Consider the following 26090-nt stretch of genomic DNA (forward strand, 5'->3'; position numbering starts at 1 on the left):
AGGCGCGGTCGGGCGGCGCGGAGGGAGGATGGCGGCGGCCAAGGCTTCGGGCCGCGGGGGCGGGCGTTGGGCCGCGCTGGCCTCGGCGGTGGTGGGTTTGGCGGCGTGACGTGGCAGGCGGCGGTGTGTCCGGCGCGGTGCGGACAATGTCCGGCCGCGCGGAGACGATTTTTAGGGTTTTCGGGGGGGAAGGAGAAGGAGATTTTCGGGGGATCTTTATATAGGAGGAGCTAGGGGAGTCCAAATGAGGTGCGGTTTTCGGCCACGCGATCGTGATCGAATGATCTAGATGATGGAGAAGGCTTAGGTGGGTTTTGGGCCAAATTGGAGGGGTGTTGGGCTGCAATACACACGAGGCCTTCTCAGTCGCTCGGTTAACCGTTGGAGTATCAAACGAAGTCCAAATGATACGAAACTTGACAGGCGGTCTACCAGTAGTAAACCAAGGCCGCTTGGCAAGTCTCGGTCCAATCCGGAAATGCTTAGTCCCCACACACGAAAGAAAGCTAGAAATGACCACCGGAGGAGAACGAAGCACTGGAATGCAAAACGGACAATGGGTAAAATGATCGAATGCATAAGATGAACACGTATGCAAATGCAATACACATGATGACATGATATGTGATGCATGACAACGATAACAACACACGGATACAAAAACCCGAACCTGAGAAAATAAATTAACTTAACGCGGAAACGGCAAGAGTTGGAGTACAAATTGGGAAAGTTACATCCGGGGTGTTACAACACTCCACCACTACGAAAGTATCTCGTCCCGAGATCTAGGACTGAAAGAACGCCTGTTACTCAGAACGGAGGTGGTCCTCGCGTTCCCAGGTAGCTTCACGGTTGGAATGGTGTGACCACTTGACTTTGAGAAATTTGATTGACTTATTGCGAGTCCTGCGTTCAGTCTCTTCAAGAATAGCAACTGGGTGCTCACGATAAGAGAGATCTTCTTGGAGCTCAATGTCCTCGAAGTTGACGGTGCGGTCAGGCGTCTTGAATCACTTTCGGAGCTGAGAGACATGGAACACATCATGAACATTTGCAAAGTTTGAAGGAAGCTCGAGTTGATAGGAGAGGTCGCCTCTCTTGCTGACAATCTTGAAAGGTCCCACGTGTCTAGGGGGAAGCTTCCCTTTGATACCGAAGCGATGAGTACCTTTCATAGGAGAGACGCGGAGGTAAACATGATCTCCGATCTCGAAAGCCAAATCACGATGCTTACTATCATAGTAGCTCTTCTGACGGGATTGGGCTACTTTGAGGTTATCACGAATGACTTTGCACATTTCCTCTGCCTCTGTGATTAAGTCATTACCCAAAAGCTGACGTTCACCAGTTTTAGACCAGTTGAGAGGGGTACGGCACTTCCTGCCATACAGAATTTCAAAAGGGGCCTTGCCCGAACTTGCTTGAAAACTATTGTTGTAGGAGAATTCAGCATAAGGAAGACAATCCTCCCACTTCATGCCGAAGGAGATCACACAAGCCCTGAGCATATCTTCAAGAATCTGGTTGACACGCTCCACTTGACCGCTAGTTTGAGGATGGAAAGCTGTGCTGAAGCGGATGTTAGTGCCCATGGCCTTCTGAAAAGAATCCCAAAACTTTGATGTAAAGATGCTGCCACGGTCTGAAGAGATCACTTGTGGAATACCATGCAGAGAGACAATACGAGAGGTATAGAGTTCCGCCAATTGAGCTGCAGTGATCGACTCTTTGATAGACAGAAAGTGAGCCACTTTGGTGAGTTTGTCGATGACAACAAATATAGCATCATTGCCACGCTTGGACTTTGGAAACCCAGTCACAAAGTCCATTTCAATGTGGTCAAACTTCCATTCTGGAATGGCAAGAGGTTGGAGGAGACCTGCTAGCCTTTGGTATTCTGCCTTCACTCTTCTGTAGACATCACATTCATTCACGAATTGAGCAATCTCGCACTTCATTCGAGTCCACCAATAAGCCTGCTTGAGGTCCTGATACATCTTTGTGCTCCCAGGGTGGATGGAGAGGAGAGAATTGTGAGCCTCGTTCATGATCACTTTACGAAGTTCACCTTTGGGTACAACAATAAGATCCTCGAAGCAGAGAGTGTCCTTGTCATCAAGGCGGTAGCACTTGTACTTGGGTTGACTCTTAGCAATCCCAATCTTCACCTTTTTCACCATAGAATCAAGAAGCTAAGCTTGGCGAATCTGGTCTTCCAAGGTAGGAGAGACTTGAAGGTTGGAGAGGAAACCTTGAGGAAAAACTTGCAGATTAAGTTTGCGGAAAGCTTCACAAAGCTCAGGTTGATAAGGCTTGATAATCAGACTGTCGCAATAAGCCTGTCTGCTCAATGCATCAGCAATCACATTGGCCTTGCTTGGAGCATACTCGATACTTGGATTATACTCTTGAATCATTTTTTCTCATTGAGTTTGCCTGAGGTTGAGATTAGGTTGAGTAAAGATGTACTTGAGACTCTTGTGATCAGTGAAAATGTCCACTTTTCTTCCCAATAAGAGATGTCTCCAAGTCAAAAGAGCATGCACAACTGCCGCCAACTCGAGATCATGAGTGGGGTAATTCTTCTCATTGGGCTTCAACTGGCGAGAGGTATAAGCAACAACTTTCTTCTCTTGCATCAATACTGCGCCAAGACCATGGAGAGAGGCATCACAAAAGACCTCGTACGGCTTGGATTCATCAGGCGGAGTGAGAACTGGAGCAGTGATCAATTTCTCTTTCAAAGTGTTGAAAGCAATGTCACACTCCGGAGACCAAACGTACTTGGCGTGCTTCTGGAGAAGATTTGAGAGAGGCTTCGCGATCTTAGAAAAGTTTTCAACGAATCTTCGGCAATAGCTTGCGAGACCGAGGAAGCTACGGAGTTGCTTCACGTTCTGAGGAGGTTCCCAATTCATAATTGCAGTCACCTTCTCAGGATTCATAGCAATGCCCTTGGCAGAGATGATATGACCAAGATAAAGAACCTCATCGAGCCAAAATTCACACTTGGAGAACTTGGCGTAGAACTGGTGTTCTCTGAGCTTACCAAGAACCAAACGCAAGTGCTTGGAATGATCTTCCTTGTTCTTCAAGAAAACCAGAATGTCGTCGAGATAGACCAAAACGAAGTCATTGGTGTAGGCGTTGAAGATGAAGTTCATCATGCGAGAGAACGTCGGAGGAGCGTTGACGAGGCCAAAAGACATGGCAGTGTATTCATATGAACCATAGCTTGTCCTGAAAGCCATCTTGGGAATATCTTGCTCACGGATTCGAATCTGATGATAACCCATACGGAGATCAAGCTTGGAGAATACTTGGGCACCTTTGAGTTGTTCGAACAGCTCGTTGATGTTGGGAAGTGGGTATTTGTTCTTGATGGTCTTCTTGTTCAATGGACGGTAATAAACACAAAGTTGGTCCGTTCCATCCTTCTTCTTCACAAAAAGAACACCACAACCCCACGGAGAAGAACTAGGCCGGATGAGACCCATTTTCTCTTGAATATCGAGTTGCTTCTTCAGCTCCTTCAACTCTTCAGGACCGAGCTTGTAAGGACGTTTGCACACAGGTTTCGTGTCAGGCTCAAGATAAATAACAATTTCAACTGGCCGGTGCGGAGGCATTCCTGGAAGCTCTTCTGGAAAGACGTCTTGATATTCGCAAGCGACTGGAATCTGCGAGATGGCATCCAGTTCACCCTTCTCATTGGGAGAAAACAGACGGATAGTATCATCACGAGCGGCAAAGACAATTACATCCTCAGACGAACGAGTCAATTGAATCTGCCTGGCTGAACAATCAAGCTGAGCCTTGTGCTTAGAAAGCCAATCCATTCCGAGAATAAGATCAATATCCGAGCTACCAAGAACCACCAGAGAAGAGAGAAACTTGTAATCGCCCAACTTGATAGAGACATCCAGGACGCAATTGTTAGAAGTCATTTGCTTGCCCGGAGACACAATCTTCAACGGAACAGGAATACTTTCGGTCACAAAATCATGCTTGGCCACAAATGGTGTTGAAATAAAAGAAAGCGATGCACCAGTGTCAAAAAGAACTTTTGCAGGAACATCCTTAACAGGAAGGTTACCCATGATCACATCTGGCGAGTCCTTTGCCTGAGCTGCATTCAGCAAATTGACCTTGGCGTGCTCGGGGTTATGCTTGACCACAGCTGTACTTGCCGATATGACAGGAGGAGGAGGAGGAAGACGCCTCTGGTTGAAACACTTGTTGGCATAGTGACCCTTCTGTTGGCACTTGTTGCACGTGACCTCTGAAAGCGGACGGTGATACGGAGCACTCAATCTTGGAGCTTGAGACGAAGTCTTGTTCTGAAAGCCAGGGTTGGGTGGGTGGGAAGAACCACTGCCACCTTTGCTTCTTCTGCTGATACGGCGGACGGAACGGAGGAGGAGGAAGCCAATACTTCTGCTGCTTGGCCACTTGAGTAGAGGAAGAAGGAGTAGTATCTCTGACTCGCTTCTTGTAAGCATCACACCTCAATTGGGCAGCCTCTTGCTTCAGCTATGTTGTAGAACTCATCGTACCTCAAGGGCTCAAAGAGAACAAGAGCGAGCTGGATTTCTTCTCTGAGACCACCCCTAAACTGGTATATCATGCTCTTCTCATCAGGTACGTCCTGCTTGGCAAAGCGGGCGAGCTTCTGGAACAACTTGTTGTAGTCATAGACAGACAAAGAACCTTGCTTCAGGTTGCGGAATTCCTCACGCTTGCTTTCAACCACGCTCTGAGGGATATGATGAGCTCGGAAATCTTAACGGAATTCATCCCAAGTGATAACACGTCCAGCTCTGGAGTCCTTGTACTGCTGGAACCATTCTGCAGCTTGATCTTTGAGTTGGAAGGAAGCGAACTTAACAAAGTCCTCAGGCCAGACATTACTGCACTCGAAATGCTTGCACAGATCCACAAGCCAATCATCAGCATCGGTTGCCTCAACACAATTGCTGAAAGTCTTTAGCCCGTTATCAAGGAACTGGTTGAGTGTAGCAAAGTGATTCTGATTGTTGCCTTGGTTCCCTTGATTTCCTTGATTGTGCTCTTGAAGAATTTGCATGATCAACTGTGTGTTTGCATTGGTTGCGGCCATCACAGCTTGCCATGCCTCCGGAGGAGGTGGAGGTGGTGGCGGATCAAGATTCGGAGTCGTGCGCGTTGGAGGAGCCATCCTGAAGAGGTTGACCACCATTAGCACATTGATAGACAAATATTGAAGCTGAATCCAAGGGAATGAAAATTGCAACATATAGTCTTCACATCCGAACAAAATGAACGAATGCATTCCTCTTGAAAAGGTCACATTTCCATAAATTGAGAAGCCACGTAGAATTAAGGTAGAGAAATAAATCAACAAGGTACGGATCAAGAACGAATAATCGGTAAGAAATCCCAATCTCAAACCAATATCCTGGAAGAAGGGCTAGAGCTACAAGAATTCCCACCTATGAAACTCCCGAACCTTTCCGGTTATGCAATCAGGTGTTGGGGATACAGGGGAAGCGTAATATCTCACCCAAACTAGCAAATCCTACATCCAGCTGTATCCATCCTTCAACACATAACCAAGAAAACTTCGGAAGCCATCTACCACAACCTTCGAAAAGCGTCCGTTATACAAGTTATGGCGATACTCCCAAACTCCCGCCCCAGTACTGGGTGGCGTCGAGGTTATCTCACCAACGAACTGCATAAAAGAGATATTTGATGTCGGCGTACTAAACTCAGGTATTCCAGAACTGCAACGATAAAATTATGATGACAACACCTCAGAGCTCAACTCCCCGGGACACTTCCACAAAACCCCTGACAGGAGGCACCAAGACAATGTTCTCATCATAAAACCATCGGAACGATTCCAAGATACCCGCGTGATCCTAAAAAAAATTAGTGAAATTTGAGAAGAGAAGAGTCAAAACTCTACGTCAGGATGCCTTACCAGAGCGATGAGGAGACTGGGGAGTAAAAGAATTCCTAAACTCTCCGATATATAATTCCTAATGACTCAAAACATTTTTCTAGACACAACTCGGCCGCTAAAAACGATCAAGCAATGGGGCTCCTAATGTCGGGGAAGGCTCTGATACCAACTTGTAACACCCTCGATGTGACTATAGCTCCCACGTGTCGAGGCACGACTTAGGGACATAATCGCATTGAAGGTATTTGTCGCAAGTTAGGCAATCTTCACAACATCCCATGTAATATAGATAATAAAAGTTAGATAACATAGTTGGCTTACACTCGCCATGTCAATCAAGTACATAAATAACATTACATCATCCAAACACTCATGGCCCGACTACGGTGCCAAAATAAAAGATAACCCAACATGCGACACGGTCCCGATCACCCCCAACTGGGCACCACTACTGATCATCAGGAAAAGAAACATAGTATCGTTGAGAGTCCTCGTCGAATCATCAGGCCCTGCATCTGGTGTAATAGTAATCTGTGAGCCACAGGGACTCAGCAATCTCGCACCCTCGCGATCAAGACTATTTAACCTTATAGGTAAGGCAAGGTAAAAGTATATGTGGAGCTGCAGCAAGCGACTAGCAAATATGGTGGCTAACTTATTCACCAAAGAGAGCGAGAAGAGGAGGCAAAGCACGAGCGAGAAACTAGAGAACAACCTACGCATACATTACTCCAACACCGTGTCCACATCCTGGACTCCGCCGAGAAGAGGCCATCACGGTAACACACTCAGTTGATTCATTTTAATTAAGTTAAGGTTCAAGTTATCTACAACTGGACATTAACAAATTCCCATCTGCCCATAACCGCGGGCATGGCTTCCGAAAGTTCAAATCCCTGCAGGGGAGTCCCAACTTAGCCCATGACAAGCTCTCACGGTCAACGAAGGAATAGACCTCCTCCCAAGACGTTCCGATCAGACTCGGTATCTCGGTTCTTCAAGACACTTCGACAGGTTAAAACAAGACCAGCAACACCGCCCGAATGTGCCGACAAATCCCGATAGGAGCTGCACATATCTCTTTCTCAGGGCACACTCAGATGAACACTACGTACAACTAGAACCAACCCTCGAGTTGCCCCGAGGTGGCGCTGCAAGTGACTCTATTTGGACCAACACTCAAAGGAGCACTATCAAGGCGAACTATCAAGGGGTTCCCATTATAACCCAACGGCGTAAGGAACGCAAAATTCGGGAACATAACACCGATATGACGGAAACTAGGACGGCAAGAGTGGAACAAAACACTAGGCGAGAGGCCGAGCCTTCCACCCTTTACCAAGTATATAGATGCATTAAGATAACAAGATAATATAATGATATCCCAACAAGTAAATAAAAGATCCAACAAGGAACGGGCTCCAATCTTCACCTGCAACTAGCAACGCTATAAGAGGGGCTGAGCAAAGCGGTAACATAGCCAATCAACGGTTTGCTAGGACAAGGTGGGTTAGAGGTTTGACATGGCAATTTGGGAGGCTTGAAAGCAAGTGGTAGGCATCGTAGCATTGGCATAGCAAAAGAGCGAGCAATCTAGCATAGCAAAGATAGTAGTGATTTTGAGGGTATGATCATCTTGCCTGCACAGTTGTCAGAGTTGACTGGATCCTCGAAAGAAAACTCAACGGGCTCCTCGTTAGCGAACTCGTCTCCCAGCTCTACCCAAACAAGACAAACAAGCAACAAGGACACAATCAACCACGTGCAAAGATCAAACAATATGATGCAAAGATGATATGCTATGCGGGATGCGATGCGGGATGCATATGCAAGATGTGACAAGGAATGCATCAAGCTAGCCTCAACTTGGAAATCCAAGTGTGCCACTGGAAAGATGAGATGAAATCTCTTGAAAACGATATAAAGAACGTCGCAATTGGTGTTACGGTTTGGAAATGGCGAGCAAATCAAATATGACACCGGTCTGCGGTTTACAGCAAGTAGCCATCTAAATGCAATGAGATGAACATGCTACAGCACCCAAACATAACAAAAAACTACATGTCAGGGATGCATTCAACATCCTTAACAAAAATCTAGCACTGAGCTACGGCCAATTCATCCAATAACAGGTTCAAACAAGCATGGCAAAAATGCATATGGCAAACAGATCTCAGACTTTGTGAAATTAACACTTGTCTGGAATTTCAGATCAGGTAGCCCTCTTCGGAGCAACAAAACTATATGCTAAAGGACCTGAACATGGCAAAGTAAAGAATGGCATGGAGCTAATCAAAGAGCTTAACAAAAGTCCTTTAGTGACCTTGAGCCAAAAGGGATCAGAAAATACAATTGCAAGCATGTGAACATAGCAAAAAACATAACCAGATCGGAGTTAATCAAAGAGCTTAACAAAAGTCCTTTAGTGACCTGGAAAGATGAGATGAAATTGCTTGAAAACTATATAAAGAACGTCACAATTGGAGTTATGGTTTGGAAATGGCAAGCAAATCAAATATGACACCAGTGTGCGGTTTACAGCAAGTAGTCATCTAAATGCAATGAGATGAACATGCTACAGCACCCAAACATAACAAAAAAATACATGGCAGGGATGCATTCAAGATGTTTAACAAAAGTCTAGCACTGAGCTACGGCCAATTCATCCATTAACAGGTTCAAACAAGCATGGCAAAAATGCATATGGCAAACAGATCTCAGACTTAGTGAAATTAACACTTGTCTGGAATTTCAGATCAGGTAGCCCTCTTCGGAGCAACAAAACTATATCCTACAGGACCTGAACATGGCAAAGTAAAGCATGGCATGGAGCTACTCAAAGGTATTAACAAAAGTCCCTTAGTGACCTTGAGCCAAAAGGGATCAGAAAATACAATTGCAAGCATGTGAACATAGCAAAAACATAACCAGATCACAGACTTAGTGAAAACTGGAGCATGCTGAAACATAACTCAAGTAGGCATGTTTACGAGCTCGATGCACTCACTACGGTGCAAGTCATGACCAACTAAGCATACATCTATCAAGAACACACAAAATTGCAAGCTAGACATGGCAAGAACAATAGCATAGCATGCATGGATCAACTACAACATCATCGGCAAAATTGCAAACAAGTTGACAATCTGCCCAGATTCACAAAGTAGCAAAAGTAGAGCTTCGATTGGCTCAAGCTAGGGTGCTCCATAATTGCAAACAAAGACATGGATGGATAGAGCACTACAAGATTAACAAAACATCCTTACTGATCATCCTCAAAAGAGGCACGGATCACTAGGAAACAACATGAACATATGGCCATATGAGATAAACAGCTCAAGGACTTGGTAGAATTGCTAAGACCCTGAAAACAGAATTACCAAGTGCACCACTTTGCAAGCTTGTGCTAGACACCACACACATCACAAAAATACATGGGTTGCACCTCTGGAAAGATGACAAAACCCTTAACAAGATGAACTCAAATGAAAATGATGCAATGGAATGAAATGATGTACTCTCTGAGATGAACATTTTGATATGCTATATGCCAAAAACGGGGTTACGGATGCGGAGATACAACGCTATGAACAGGAGCACTTGGGCTATGAAAAACTGGGGAGTTCGTGAAAAAAAACAACCTCTCTCAGATCTAGGGTTTTCACGGAATCCGAGGAGCGGTCGGGGCACTGTTCACCGGCGGGGAGAGAGCTCGCCGGAGTCAGCGTGACGGCGGGGAGGCGGCGGGGCGAGGCCAGTGGCCGGAGCCGGCGTTGACGGCGGGGAGGCGAGGCTTCGGTGGAGCGGCGGGTCGCCGGGCGCCGAGCTCGCCGGCGCGAAGCTAGGCTGGCGGCGGAGTGGGCGGCGAGTGGCCGGCCGGTGGAGGCGGCGGCTCGCGGGGCCGGGTCGGGCGGCGCGGAGGGGAGGATGGCGGCGGCCGAGGCTTCGGGCCGCGGGGCGGCGTTGGGCCGCGGCCTCGCGGCGGTGGTCGGCGCGGACGTGTCCGGCCGTGCGACACGTCCGGCCGCGGGAGACGTTTTAGGGTTTCGGGGGGGGGGAGGAGGGAGATTTCTCGGGGCTTTATAGGCATAGGAGGAGCTAGGAAGTCCAAATGAGGTGCGGTTTTCGGCCACGCGATCGTGATCGAACGCTCTAGGACATGGAGCAGAGTTTGGTGGGTTTTGGGACAAATTGGAGGGGTGTTGGGCTGCAACACACACGAGGCCTTTTCGGTCCCTCGGTTAACCGTTGGAGTATCAAACGAAGGTCCAAATGATAGGAAACTTGACAGGTGGTCTACCGGTAGTAAACCAATGCCGCTTGGCAAGTCTTGGTCCAATCCGGAAATTCTTAATGCCCACACACGAAAGAAAGCTAGAAATGACCACCGGAGGAGAACGAAGCGCCGGAATGCAAAACGGACAACGGGGAAAATGCTCGAATGCATGAGATGAACACGTATGCGAATGCAATACACATGATGACATGATATGAGATGCATGACAACGATAACAACACACGGAGACAAAAACCCGAACCCGAGAAAATAAATTAACTTAACGCCGGAAACGGCAAGACTTGGAGTACATATTGGGAAAGTTACATCCGGGGTGTTACAACACTCCACCACTACGAAAGGATCTCGTCCCGAGATCTAGTACTGAAAGAACGCCGGTTACTTAGAACGGAGGTGGTCCTCGCGTTCCCAGGTAGCTTCATGGTCGGAATGGTGTGACCACTTGACTTTGAGAAATTTGATTGACTTATTGCGAGTCTTGCGTTCAGTCTCTTCAAGAATAGCAACTGGGTGCTCACGATAAGAGAGATCTTCTTGGAGATCAATGTCCTCGAAGTTGATGGTGCGGTCAGGCATCTTGAATCACTTTCGGAGCTGAGAGATATGGAACACGTCATGAACATTTGCAATGTTTGAAGGAAGCTCGAGTTGATAGGCGAGGTCGCCTCTCTTGCTGACAATCTTGAAAGGTCCCACGTATCTAGGGGGAAGCTTCCCTTTGATACCGAAGCGACGAGTACCTTTCATAGGAGGGATGCGGAGGTAAACATGATCTCCGATCTCGAAAGCCAAATCACGATGCTTACTATCATGGTAGCTCTTCTGACGAGATTGGGCTGCTTTGAGGTTATCACGAATGACTTTGCACATTTCCTCTGCCTCTGTGATTAAGTCATTACCCAAAAGCTGACGTTCACCGGTTTTAGACAAGTTGAGAGGGGTACGACACTTCCTGCCATACAGAATTTCAAAAGGGGCCTTGCCCGAACTTCCTTGAAAACTGTTGTTGTAGGAGAATTCAGCATAAGGAAGACAATCCTCCCACTTCATACCGAAGGGGAAAACACAAGCCCTGAGCATATCTACAAGAATCTGGTTGACACGCTCGACTTCACCGCTAGTTTGAGGATGGAAAGCTGTGCTGAAGCGGATGTTAGTGCCCATGGCCTTCTGAAAAGAATCCCAAAACTTTGAGGTAAAGATGCTACCACGGTCTAAAGAGATCACTTGTGGAATACCGTGCAGAGAGACAATACGAGAGGTATAGAGTTCCGCCAATTGAGCTGTAGTGATCGACTCTTTGATAGACAGAAAGTGAGCCACTTTGGTGAGTTTGTCGATGACAACGAATATAGCATCATTGCCACGCTTGGACTTTGGAAACCCAGTCACGAAGTCCATTTCAATGTGGTCAAACTTCCATTCTGGAATGGCAAGAGGTTGGAGGAGACCTGCTGGCCTTTGGTGTTTTGCTTTCACTCTTCTGCAGACATCACATTCATTCACGAATTGAGCAATCTCGCGCTTCATTTGAGTCCACCAATAAGCCTGCTTGAGGTCCTGATACATCTTCGTGCTCCCAGGGTGGATGGAGAGGAGAGAATTGTGAGCCTCGTTCATGATCACATTATGAAGTTCACCTTTGGGTACAACAATACGATCCTCGAAGAAGAGAGTGTCCTTGTCATCAAGGCGGTAGCACTTGTACTTGGGTTGACTCTTGGCAATCCCAATCTTCACCTTTTTCACCATAGCATAAAGAAGCTAAGCTTGGCGAATCTGGTCTTCCATGGTAGGAGAGACTTGAAGGTTGGCGAGGAAACCTTGAGGAACAACTAGCAGATTAAGTTTGCGGAAAGCTTCACAAAGCTCGGGTTGATAAGGCTTGAGAATCAGACTGTTGCAATAAGCCTTTCTGCTCAATGCGTCAGCAATCACGTTGGCCTTGCTTCGAGTATACTTGATACTCGGATTATACTCTTGAATCATTTTGTCTCATCGAGTTTGCCTGAGGTTGAGATTAGGCTGAGTAAAGATGTACTTGAGACTCTTGTGATTAGTGAAAATGTCCACTTTTCTTCCCAATAAGAGATGTGTCCAAGTCAAAAGAGCATGCACAACTGCTGCCAACTCGTTATCATGAGTGGGGTAGTTCTTCTCATTGGGCTTCAACTGGCGAGAGGTATAAGCAACAACTTTCTTCTCTTGCATCAATACTGCGCCAAGACCATGGAGAGAGGCATCACAAAAGACCTCGTACGGCATGGATTCATCAGGCGGAGTGAGAACTGGAGCAGTGATCAATTTCTCTTTCAAAGTGTTGAAAGCAATGTCACACTCCGGAGACCAAACGTACTTGGCGTGCTTCTGGAGAAGATTTGAGAGAGGCTTCGCGATCTTAGAAAAGTTTTCAACGAATCTTCGGCAATAGCTTGCGAGACCGAGGAAGCTACGGAGTTGTTTCACGTTCTGAGGAGGTTCCCAATTCATAATTGCAGTCACCTTCTCAGGATTCACAGCAATGCCCTTGGCAGAGATGATATGACCAAGATAAAGAACCTCATCGAGCCAGAATTCACACTTGGAGAACTTGGCGTAGAACTGGTGTTCTCTGAGCTTATCAGGAACCAAATGCAAGTGCTTGGCATGATCTTCCTTGTTCTTCGAGAAAACCAGAATGTCGTCGAGATAGACCAAAACGAAGTCATTGGTGTAGGCGTTGAAGATGAAGTTCATCATGCGAGAGAACGTCAGAGGAGCATTGACGAGGCCAAAAGACATGACAGTGTATTCATATGAACCATAGCTTGTCCTGAAAGCCGTCTTGGGAATATCTTCCTCACGGATTCGAATCTGATGATAACCCATACGGAGATCAAGCTTGGAGAATACTTGGGCACCTTTGAGTTGTTTGAACAGCTCGTTGATGTTGGGAAGTGGGTATTTGTTCTTGATGGTCTTCTTGTTCAATGGAAGGTAATCGACACAAAGTCGGTCCGTTCCATCCTTCTTCTTCACAAAAAGAACACCACAACCCCATGGAGAAGAACTAGGCCGGATGAGACCCATTTTCTCTTGAATATCGAGTTGCTTCTTCAGCTCCTTCAACTCTTCAGGACCGAGCTTGTAAGGACGTTTGCACACAGGTTCCGTGCCAGGTTCAAGATAAATAACAAATTCAACTGGCCGGTGCGGAGGCATTCCTGGAAGCTCTTCTGGAAAGACGTCTTGATATTCGCAAACGACTTGAATCTGCGAGATGGCGTCGAGTTCACCCTTCTCATTGAAAGAAAACAGACGGATAGTATCATCACGAGCGGCAAAGACAATTACATCCTCAGATGAACGAGTCAATTGAATCTGCCTGGCTGCACAATCAAGCTGAGCCTTGTGCTTAGAAAGCCAATCCATTCCGATAATAAGATCAATATCCGAGCTACCAAGAACCACCGGAGAAGAGAGAAACCTGAATCGCCCAACGTGATAGAGACATCCGGGACACAATTGTTAGAAGTCATTTGCTTGCCCCGAGACACAATCTTCAACGGAACAAGAATCCTTTTGGTCACAAAATCATGCTTGGCCACAAATGGTGTTGAAATAAAAGAAAGCGATGCACCAGTGTCAAAAAGAACTTTTGCAGGCACATCGTTAACAGGAAGGTTACCCATGATCACATCTGGCGAGTCCTCTGCCTGAGCTGTGTTCAGCAAATTGACCTTGGCGTGCTTGGGGTTATGCTTGACCACAGCTGTACTTGCCGATCTGACAGGAGGAGGAGGAGGAAGACGCCTCTAGTTGAAACACTTGTTGGCATAGTGACCCTTCTGTTGGCACTTGTTGCACTTGACCTCTGAAAGCGGACGGTGATACGGAGCACTCGATCTTGGAGGTTGAGACGAAGTCTTGTTCTGAAAGCCAGGGTTGGGTGGGTGGGAAGAACCACTGCCACCTTTGCTCTTCTGCTGATACGGCTGACGGAACAGAGGAGGAGGAAGCCAATACTTCTGCTGCTTGGCCACTTGAGTAGAGGAAGAAGGAGTAGCATCTCTGACTCTCTTCTTGGAAGCATCACACCTCAATTGAGCAGCCTCTTGCTTCAACGCCATGTTGTAGAACTCATCGTACCTCAAGGTCTCAAAGAGAACAAGAGCGAGCTGGATTTCTTCTCTGAGACCACCCCTGAACTGGTATATCATGCTCTTCTCATCAGGCACGTCCTGCTTGCCAAAGCGGGCGAGCTTCTGGAACAACTTGTTGTAGTCATAGACAATCAAACAGCCTTGCTTCAGGTTGTGGAATTCCTCACGCTTGCTTTCAACCACGCTCTGAGGGATATGATGAGCTCGGAAATCTTGACGGAATTCATCCCAAGTGATAACACGTCCACCTCTGGAGTCATTGTACTGCTGGAACCATTCTGCAGCTTGATCTTTGAGTTGGAAGGAAGCAAACTTAACAAAGTCCTCAGGCCTGACGTTACTGCACTCGAAATGCTTGCACAGATCCACAAGCCAATCGTCAGCATCGGTTGCCTCAACACAATTGCTGAAAGTCTTTAGCCTGTTAGCAAGGAACTGGTTGAGTGTAGCAAAGTGATTCTGATTGTTGCCATGGTTCCCTTGATTTCCTTGATTGCGCTCGTGAAGAATTTGCATGATCAACTGTGTGTTTGCATTGGTTGTGGCCATCACAGCTTGCCATGCCTCCGGAGGAGGTGGAGGTGGTGGCGGACCAAGATTCGGAGTCGTGCACATTGGAGGAGCCATCCTGAAGAGGTTGACCACCATTAGCACATTGATAGACAAATATTGAAGCTGAATCCAACGGAATGAAAATTGCAACATATAGTCTTCACATCCGAACAAAATGAACGAATGCATTCCTCTTGAAAAGGTCACATTTCCATAAATTGAGAAGCCACGTAGAATTAAGGTAGAGAAATAAATCAACAAGGTACGGATCAAGAACGAATAATCGGTAAGAAATCCCAATCTCAAACCAATATCCGTGGAAGAAGGGCTAGAGCTACAAGAATTCCCACCTATGAAACTCCCGAACCTTTCCGGTTATGCAATCAGGTGTTGGGGATACAGGAGAAGCATAATATCTCACCCAAACTAGCAAATCCTACATCCAGCTGTATCCATCCTTCAACACATAACCAAGAAAATTTCGGAAACCATCTACCTCAACCTTCGAAAAGCATCCGTTATACAAGTTATGGCGATACTCCCGAACTCCCGCCCCAGTACTGGGTGGCGTCGAGGTTATCTCACCAACGAACTGCATAAAAGAGATTTTCGATGTCGGCGTACTAAACTCAGGTATTCCAGAACTGCAACGATAAAATTATGATGACAACACCTCAGAGCTCAACTCCCCGGGACACTTCCACAAAACCACTGACAGGAGGCACCAAGACAATGTTCTCATCATAAAACCATCGGAACGATTCCAAGATACCCGTGTGATCCAAAAAAACTAAGTGAAATTTGAGAAGAGAAGAGTCAAAACTCTACATCAGGATGCCTTACCAGAGCGATGAGGAGACTGGGGAGTAAAAGAATTCCTAAACTCTCCGATATATAATTCCTAATGACTCAAAACATTTTTCTAGACACAACTCGGCCGCTAAAAACGATCAAGCAATGGGGCTCCTAATGTCGGGGAAGGCTCTGATACCAAATTGTAACACCCTCGATGCGACTATAGCTCCCACGTGTCGAGGCACGACTTAGAGACATAATCGCATTGAAGGCATATGTCGCAAGTTAGGCAATCTTCACAACATCCCATGTAATATAGATAATAAAAGGGGAGATAACATAGTTGGCTTACACTCGCCACGTCAATCAAGTACATAAATAACATTACATCATCCAAACACTCATGGCCTGACTACGGTGCCAAAATAAAAGATAACCCAACATGCGACACGGTCCCGATCACCCCCAACTGGGCACCACTACTGATCATCAGGAAAAGAAACATAGTATCGTTGAGAGTCCTCGTCGAACTCCCACTTGAGCTCAAGCGCGTCTCCTGAAGTGGAATCATCAGACCCTGCATCTGGTGTAATAGTAATCTGTGAGCCATAGGGACTCAGCAATCTCGCACCCTCGCGATCAAGACTATTTAAGCTTATAGGTAAGGCAAGGTAAAAGTATATGTGGAGCTGCAGCAAGCAACTAGCAAATATGGTGGCTAACTTATTCGCAAAAGAGAGCGAGAAGAGGAGGCAAAGCGCAAACGAGAAACTAGAGAACAACCTACGCAAACATTACTCCAACACCGTGTCCACATCCCGGACTCCGCCGAGAAGAGGCCATCACGGTAACACTCAGTTGATTCATTTTAATTAAGTTAAGGTTCAAGTTATCTACAACCGGACATTAACAAATTCCTATCTGCCCATAACCGCGGGCACGGCTTTCGAAAGTTCAAATCCCTGTAGGGGAGTCCCAACTTAGCCCATGACAAGCTCTCATGGTCAATAAAGGAATAGACCTCCTCCCAAGACGTTTCGATCAGACTCGGTATCTCGGTTCTTCAAGACACTTCGACAGGTTAAAACAAGACCAGCAACACCGCCCGAATGTGCCGACAAATCCCGATAGGAGCTGCACATATATCTTTCTCAGGGCACACTCAGATGAACACTACGTACAACTAGAACCAACCCTCGAGTTGCCCCGAGGTGGCGCTGCAAGTGGCTCTATTTGGACCAACACTCAGAAGAGCACTGGCCCGGGGGGGTTTAAAATAAGATGACCCTCGGGCTCCGGAAACCCAAGGGAAAAAAAGAGGCTAGGTGGAAAATGGTAAAACCACGGTTGGGCATTGCTGGAAAAGCTTTAATCAAGGCAAACTATCAAGGGGTTCCCATTATAACCCAACTGCATAAGGAACGCAAAATCCGGGAACATAACACCGATATGACGGAAACTAGGACGGCAAGAGTGGAACAAAACACTAGGCGAGAGGCCGAGCCTTCCACCCTTTACCAATTATATAGATGCATTAAGATAACAAGATAATATAATGATATCCCAACAAGTAAATAAAAGATCCAACAAGGAACGGGCTCCAATCTTCACCTGCAACTAGCAACGCTATAAGAGGGGCTGAGCAAAGCGGTAACATAGCCAATCAACGGTTTGCTAGGACAAGGTAGGTTAGAGGTTTGACATGGAAATTTGGGAGGCTTGAAAGCAAGTGGTAGGCATCGTAGCATTGGCATAGCAAAAGAGCGAGCAATCTAGCATAGCAAAGATAGTAGTGATTTCGAGGGTATGATCATCTTGCCTGCACAGTTGTCAGAGTTGACTGGATCCTCGAAAGCAAACTCAACGGGCTCCTCATTAGCGAACTCGTCTCCCGGCTCTACCAAAACAAGACAAACAAGCAACAAGGACATAATCAACCACGTGCAAAGATCAAACAATATGATGCAAAGATGATATGCTATGCGGGATGCGATCGGGATGCATATGCAAGATGTGACAAGGAATGCATGAACCTGGCCTCAACTTGGAAATCCAAGTGTGCCACTGGAAATATGAGATGAAATCGCTTGAAAACTATATAAAGAACGTCGCAATCGGAGTTATGGTTTGGAAATGGCAAGCAAATCAAATATGACACCGGTCTGCGGTTTACAGCAAGTAGCCATCTAAATGCAATGAGATGAACATGCTACAGCACCCAAACATAACAAAAAAATACATGGCATGGATGCATTCAATATGCTTAACAAAAGTATAGCACTGAGCTACGGCTAATTCATCCATTAACAGGTTCAAAAAAGCATGGCAAAAATGCATATGGCAAACAGATCTCAGACTTAGTGAAATTAACACTTGTCTGGAATTTCAGATCAGGTAGCCCTCTGCGGAGCAACAAAACTATATGCTACAGGACCTGAACATGGCAAAGTAAAGCATGGCATGGAGCTACTCAAAGAGCTTAACAAAAGACCCTTAGTGACCTTGAGCCAAAAGGGATCAGAAAATACAATTGCAAGCATGTGAACATAGCAAAAACATAACCAGATCACAGACTTAGCGAAAACTGGAGCATGCTGAAACATAACTCAAGTAGGCATGTTTACGAGCTCGATGCACTCACTACGGTGCAAGTCATGACCAACTAAGCATACATCTATCAAGAACACACAAAATGCAAGCTATAGATGGCAAGAACAATAGCATAGCATCGACGGATCAACTACAACATCATCGGCAAAATTGCAAACAAGTTGACAATCTGCCCAGATTCACAAAGTAGCAAAAGTAGAGCTCGATTGGCTCAAGCTAGGGTGCTCCATAATTGAAAACAAAGACATGGATGGATATAGCACTACAAAACATCCTTACTGATCATCCTCAAAAGAGGCACGGATCACTAGGAAACAACATGAACATATGGCCATATAAGATAAACAGCTCAAGGACTTTGTAGAATTGCTAAGACCCTGAAAACAGAATTACCAAGTGCACCACTTTGCAAGATTGTTCTAGACACCACACACATCACAAAAATACATGGGTTGCACCTCTGGAAAGATGACAAAACCCTTAACAAAACATATGTAGAACATCCGGGCATATCATGCACACATTAATCATGGCAAAAATGACAAAAATCTAAATGGAGTAGCAGATCTGACAATTATCTCAAGTAGGCCTCTTCTAACAGCATTTCGGGAAACAAGATGAACTCAAATGAAAATGATGCAATGGAATGAAATGCTATACTCTCTGAGATGAACATTTTGATATGCTATATGCCAAAAACGGGGTTACACAACATAGCATGCACGAATCAACAACTACACCCAGCAAATAGACATGGCATAGAAGCTAGACGTGGCAAGAACAACAACATAGCATGCGTGCATGCTATGTTGTTGTTCTTGCCACGTCTAGCTTCTATGCCATGTCTATTTGCTGGGTGTATTCTTAGTCTGTCATGCAATGCCCAGCAACAACAAGCTTGGCAAAGAATGAAGTCTGTGAGTGTGTTCGGTTCACAACCAAAGCTGGCGACCTAGAAGCCGCTTCCCCCCGCCGGATGAGTAGCTCGAGCTCTGGCGACAGCGGGGGCGACGCCCCTCCGCCGGCCCTCCCAAGCCGCTTCCCCCGTCGCCCGTTAGGTTAGCCACCACCCCAACCGTCGTCCAGGCTGCGCCGGCGCCTGCTCCGAGCTTTGGCCGTCTCCCTGCCGTTGCTTCTCGCCCCAAGCCAGCCAGCCGCAAGCGTGCGTCCATCGTGGTCATCCCGCCCCCAGGTATCTCCTTCCATGCCCGTGCTCTCTCCCGGTTCGGCCTGGGGGTGGTCTTCAACCCTGAGCCCACGCCGGATTCGCCCCCTCCGGGAACCATCTGGGTGACTCCGCCGTCGGCGGCCCCGTGTTTCTCTGCCTCTGGGGTGTCCGCCCTTCTCTCCCTTTTTTCTGCGTCCCACCTGCGCGTCCCCTAGCTGTCTGGGTCGAGGACCTGGTTTTCGAGGTCACCGTTGCTAGCCCGTCCATGGCGGCCTTCGTCGTCGGCGCCGGCGTTGGCAACGCGGCCGCGGTTAAGCTTGGGTTGCACCTGTCCCTCCCTGCTGCTCGTTCTGCGGCCAGTCTGGTCCGCTCGCGTGCGCCCAGCTGCCCCCCACCCGCCGCCATTACTCCGAGCTTAACTGCGATGAGACGGCGGCCTAGCCTTTCGGCTCGTCGGCGCCTACCCCCCCTGGGTCTGACCTACCTGGTCTGCTCCCCTGCCCTCTTAACGGAGACGCCTCACTCCCGGGCTCGTCGGGTAGCCCCTGTTGCCAGCCTGCTCCAAATCCTGTCGCGGATATGGAGGCGGGGGAATTAAACTCCGCCTTACCGCTTCCGCTCTGCACTGTCACCTCGTGTGGAGACAACGAGGCACCCCCCTGAAGGAAATATGCCCTAGAGGCAATAATAAAGTTATTATTTATTTCCTTATATCATGATAAATGTTTATTATTCATGCTAGAATTGTATTAACCGGAAACATAATACATGTGTGAATACATAGACAAACAAAGTGTCACTAGTATGCCTCTACTTGACTAGCTCGTTAATCAAAGATGGTTATGTTTCCTAACCATGAACAAGTAGTTGTTATTTGATTAACGAGATCACATCATTAAGTGAATGATCTGATTGACATGACCCATTCCACTAGCTTAGCACCCGATCGTTTAGTATGTTGCTATTGCTTTCTTCATGACTTATACATGTTCCTATGACTATGAGATTATGCAACTCCCGTTTGCCGGAGGAACACTTTGTGTGCTACCAAACGTCACAACATAACTGGGTGATTATAAAGGAGCTCTACAGGTGTCTCTAAAGGTACATGTTGGGTTGGCGTATTTCGAGATTAGGATTTGTCACTCCGATTGTCGGAGAGGTATCTCTGGGCCCTCTCGGTAATACACATCACTTAAGCCTTGCAAGCATTGCAACTAATGAGTTAGTTGCGGGATGATGTATTACAGAACGAGTAAAGAGACTTGCCGGTAACGAGATTGAACTAGGTATTTGGAATACCGACGATCGAATCTCGGGCAAGTAACATACCGATGACAAAGGGAACAACGTATGTTGTTATGCGGTCTGACCGATAAAGATCTTCGTAGAATATGTAGGAGCCAATATGAGCATCTAGGTTCCGCTATTGGTTATTGACCGGAGACATGTCTCGGTCATGTCTACATTGTTCTCGAACCCGTAGGGTCCGCACGCTTAAGGTTACGATGACAGTTATATTATGAGTTTATACATTTTGATGTACCGAAGTTTCTTCGGAGTCCCAGATGTGATCATGGACATGACGAGGAGTCTCGAAATGGTCGAGACATAAAGATTGATATATTGGAAGCCTATGTTTGGATACCGGAAGTGTTCCGGGTGAAATCAAGATTTTACCGGAGTACCGGGAGGTTACCGGAACCCCCCGGGAGCTAAATGGGCCATGATGGGCCTTAGTGGAAAAGAGAAGAGGCAGCCCTACATGGGCCGCGCGCCCCTCCCCTCCTTGGTCCGAATAGGAGAAGGAGAGGGGGCCGGCCCCTCTCTCTCTTTTCCCCCCTCCGCGAATCCTATTCCAACTAGGATTGGGGGGGATCCTACTCCCAGAGGGAGTAGGACTCTCCTGGCGCGCCCTCCTTGGCCGGCCAGCCTCCCCCTTTAGTCCTTTATATACAGAGGCAGGGGCACCCTAGAGACACACAAGTTGATCCACGTGATCTATTCCTTAGCCGTGTGCGGCGCCCCCAGCCACCATAGTCCTCGATAATATTGTAGCGGTGCTTAGGCGAAGCCCTGCAGCAGTAGTACGTCAAGATCATCACCACGCCGTCGTGCTGATGGAACTCTTCCCTGACACTTTGCTGGATCGGAGTCCGGGGATCGTCATCGAGCTAAATGTGTGCTAGAACTTGGAGGTGCCGTAGTTTCGGTGCTTGATTGGTCGGATCGTGGAGACGTGCGACTACATCAACCAAACGCTTCCGTTGTCGATCTACTAGGTACGTAGATCATACTCCCCCTCTCGTAGTTATGCATCACCATGATCTTGCGTGTGCGTAGGAATTTTTTTGAAATTACTACGAAACCCAACAGTGGCATCCGAGCCTAGGTTTTATATGTTGATGTTATATGCACGAGTAGAACACAAGTGAGTTGTGGGCGATATAAGTCATACTGCTTACCAGCATGTCATACTTTGGTTCGGCGGTATTGTTGGACGAAGCGGCCCGGACCGACATTACGCGTACGCTTACGCGAGACCGGTTCTCCCGACGTGCTTTGCACATAGGTGGCTTGCGGGTGACAGTTTCTCCAACTTTAGTTGAATCGAGTGTGGCTACGCCCGGTCCTTGCGAAGGTTAAAACAGCACCAACTTGACAAACTATCGTTGTGGTTTTGATGCGTAGGTAAGATTGGTTCTTGCTTAAGCCCGTAGCAGCCACGTAAAAACTTGCAACAGCAAAGTAGAGGACGTCTAGCTTGGTTTTGCAGGGCATGTTGTGATGTGATATGGTCAAGACATGATGCTAAATTTTATTGTATGAGATGATCATGTTTTGTAACCGAGTTATCGGCAACTGGCAGGAGCCATATGGTTGTCGCTTTATTGTATGCAATGCAATCATGCTGTAATGCTTTACTTTATCACTAAACGGTAGCGATAGTCGTGGAAGCACAAGCTCGGCAAGACGACAACGATGCTACGATGGAGATCAAGGTGTCGCGCCGGTGACAATGGTGATCACGACGGTGCTTCGGAGATGGAGATCACAAGCACAAGATGATGATGGCCATATCATATCACTTTTATTGATTGCATGTGATGTTTATCTTTTATGCATCTTATCTTGCTTTGATTGACGGTAGCATTATAAGATGATCTCTCACTAAATTATCAAGTAGTGTTCTCCCTGAGTATGCACCGTTGCGAAAGTTCTTCGTGCTGAGACACCACGTGATGATCGGGTGTGATAGGCTCTACGTTCAAATACAACGGGTGCAAAACAGTTGCACACGCGGAATACTCAGGTTAAACTTGACGAGCCAAGCATATACAGATATGGCCTCGGAACACGGAGACCGAAAGGTCGAGCGTGAATCATATGGTAGATATGATCAACATAAAGATGTTCACCAATGAAACTACTCCATCTCACGTGATGATCGGACATGGTTTAGTTGATTTGGATCACGTAATCACTTAGAGGATTAGAGGGATGTCTATCTAAGTGGGAGTTCTTTAAGTAAATTAATTGAACTTAAGTTTATCATGAAACTCAGTACCTGATTAGTATCTTGCTTGTTTATGTTTGATTGTAGATAGATGGCTCGTGCTGTTGTTCCCCTAAATTTTAATGCGTTCCTTGAGAAAGCAAAGTTGAAAGATGATGGTAGCAATTACACGGACTGGGTCCGTAACTTGAGGATTATCCTCATTGCTGCACAGAAGAATTACGTCTTGGAAGCACCGCTGGGTGCCAGGCCTGCTGCAGGAGCAACGCCGGATGTTATGAACGTCTGGCAGAGCAAAGCTGATGACTACTCAATAGTTCAGTGTGCCATGCTTTACGGCTTAGAATCGGGACTTCAACGACGTTTTGAAAGTCATGGAGCATATGAGATGTTCCAGGAGTTGAAGTTAATATTTCAAGCAAATGCCCGGATTGAGAGATACGAAGTCTCCAATAAGTTCTATAGATGCAAGATGGAGGAGAATAGTTCTGTCAGTGAGCATATACTCAAAATGTCTGGGTATAATAATCACTTGATTTAGTTGGGAGTTAATCTTCCAGATGACTGCGTCATTGACAAAATTCTCCAATCACTGCCACCAAGCTACAAGAGCTTCGTGATGAACTATAATATGAAAGGGATGAATAAGACTATTCCCGAGCTCTTCGCGATGCTGAAAGCTGCGGAGGTAGAAATAAAGAAGGAGCATCAAGTGTTGATGGTCAACAAGACCACTAGTTTCAAGAAAAAGGGCAAAGGGAAGAAGAAGGGGAACTTCAAAAAGAACGGCAAGCAAGTTGCTACTCAAGAGAAGAAACCCAAACCTGGACCTAAGCCTGAAACTGAGTGCTTCTATTGCAAGCAGACTGGTCACTGGAAGCGGAACTGCCCCAAGTATTTGGAGGATAAGAAGGATGGCAAGGTGAACAAAGGTATATGTGATATACATGTTATTGATGTGTACCTTACTAATGCTCGCAGTAGCACCTGGGTATTTGATACTGGTTCTGTTGCTAATATTTGCAACTCGAAACAGGGACTACGGATTAAGCGAAGATTGGCTAAGGACGAGGTGACGATGCGCGTGGGAAACGGTTCCAAAGTCGATGTGATCGCAGTCGGCACGCTACCTCTACATTTACCTTCGGGATTAATATTAGACCTGAATAATTGTTATTTGGTGCCAGCGTTAAGCATGAACATTATATCTGGATCTTGTTTGATGCGAGATGGTTATTCATTTAAATCATAAAATAATGTTTCTTCTATTTATATGAGTAATATCTTTTATGGTCATGCACCCTTGAAGAGTGGTCTATTCTTATTAAATCTCGATAGTAGTAATACACATATTCATAATGTTGAAGCAAAAGATGCAAAGTTGATAATGATAGTGCAACTTATTTGTGGCACTGCCGTTTAGGTCATATCGGTATAAAGCGCATGAAGAAACTCCATACTGATGGACTTTTGGAACCACTTGATTATGAATCACTTGGTACTTGCGAACCGTGCCTCATGGGCAAGATGACTTAAACGCCGTTCTCCGGTACTTTGGAGAGAGCAACAGATTTGTTGGAAATCATACATACAGATGTATGTGGTCTGATGAATATTGAGGCTCATGGCGGATATCGTTATTTTCTCACCTTCACAGATGATTTAAGCAGATATGGGTATATCTACTTAATGAAACATAAGTCTGAAACGTTTGAAAAGTTCAAGGAATTTCAGAGTGAAGTTGAAAATCATCGTAACAAGAAAATAAAGTTTCTACGATCTGATCGTGGAGGAGAATATTTGAGTTACGAGTTTGGTGTACATTTGAAAAATTGTGGAATAGTTTCGCAACTCACGCCACCCGGAACACCACAGTGTAATGGTGTGTCCGAACGTCGTAATCGCACTTTACTGGATATGGTGCGATCTATGATGTCTCTTACTGATTTACCGCTATCATTTTGGGGATACGCTCTAGAGACGGCCGCATTCACGTTAAATAGGGCACCATCAAAATCCGTTAAGACGACGCCTTATGAACTGTGGTTTGGCAAGAAACCAAAGTTGTCGTTTCTGAAAGTTTGGGGCTGCGATGCTTATGTGAAAAAGCTTCAACCTGATAAGCTCGAACCCAAATCGGAGAAATGTGTCTTCATAGGATATCCAAAGGAGACTATTGGATACACCTTCTATCACAGATCCGAAGGCAAGACTTTTGTTGCTAAATTCGGAAACTTTCTGGAGAAGGAGTTTCTCTCGAAAGAAGTGAGTGGGAGGAAAGTAGAACTTGACGAGGTAACTGTACCTGCTCCCTTATTGGAAAGTAGTGCATCACAGAAAACTGTTTCTGTGACACCTACACTAGTTAGTGAGGAAGCTAATGATGATGATCATGAAACTTCAGAACAAGATACTACTGAACCTCGTAGATCAACCAGAGTAAGATCCGCACCAGAGTGGTATGGTAATCCCGTTCTGGAAGTCATGCTGCTAGATCATGATGAACCTACGAACTATGAAGACGCGATGGTGAGCCCAGATTCCGCAAAGTGGCTTGAAGCCATGAAATCTGAGATGGGATCCATGTATGAGAACAAAGTATGGACTTTGGTTGACTTGCCCGATGATCGGCAAGCAATTGAGAATAAATGGATCTTCAAGAAGAAGACTGACGCTGACGGTAATATTACTGTCTACAAAGCTCAACTTGTCGCAAAAGGTTTTCGGCAAGTTCAAGGGATTGACTACGATGAGACCTTCTCACCCGTAGAGATGCTTAAGTCTGTCCAAATCATGTTAGCAATTGCCGCATTTTATGATTATGAAATTTGGCAGATGGATGTCACAACTGCATTCCTGAATGGATTTCTGGAAGAAGAGTTGTATATGATGCAACCAGAAGGTTTTGTCGATCCAAAGGGAGCTAACAAAGTGTGCAAGCTCCAGCGATCCATTTATGGACTGGTGCAAGCCTCTCGGAGTTGGAATAAACACTTTGATAGTGTGATCAAAGCATTTGGTTTTATACAGACTTTTGGAGAAGCCTGTATTTACAAGAAAGT

Source organism: Triticum urartu, chromosome 3 (genome assembly GCF_003073215.2).
Source record: "Triticum urartu cultivar G1812 chromosome 3, Tu2.1, whole genome shotgun sequence".
NCBI classification, from domain to species: domain Eukaryota; kingdom Viridiplantae; phylum Streptophyta; class Magnoliopsida; order Poales; family Poaceae; genus Triticum; species Triticum urartu.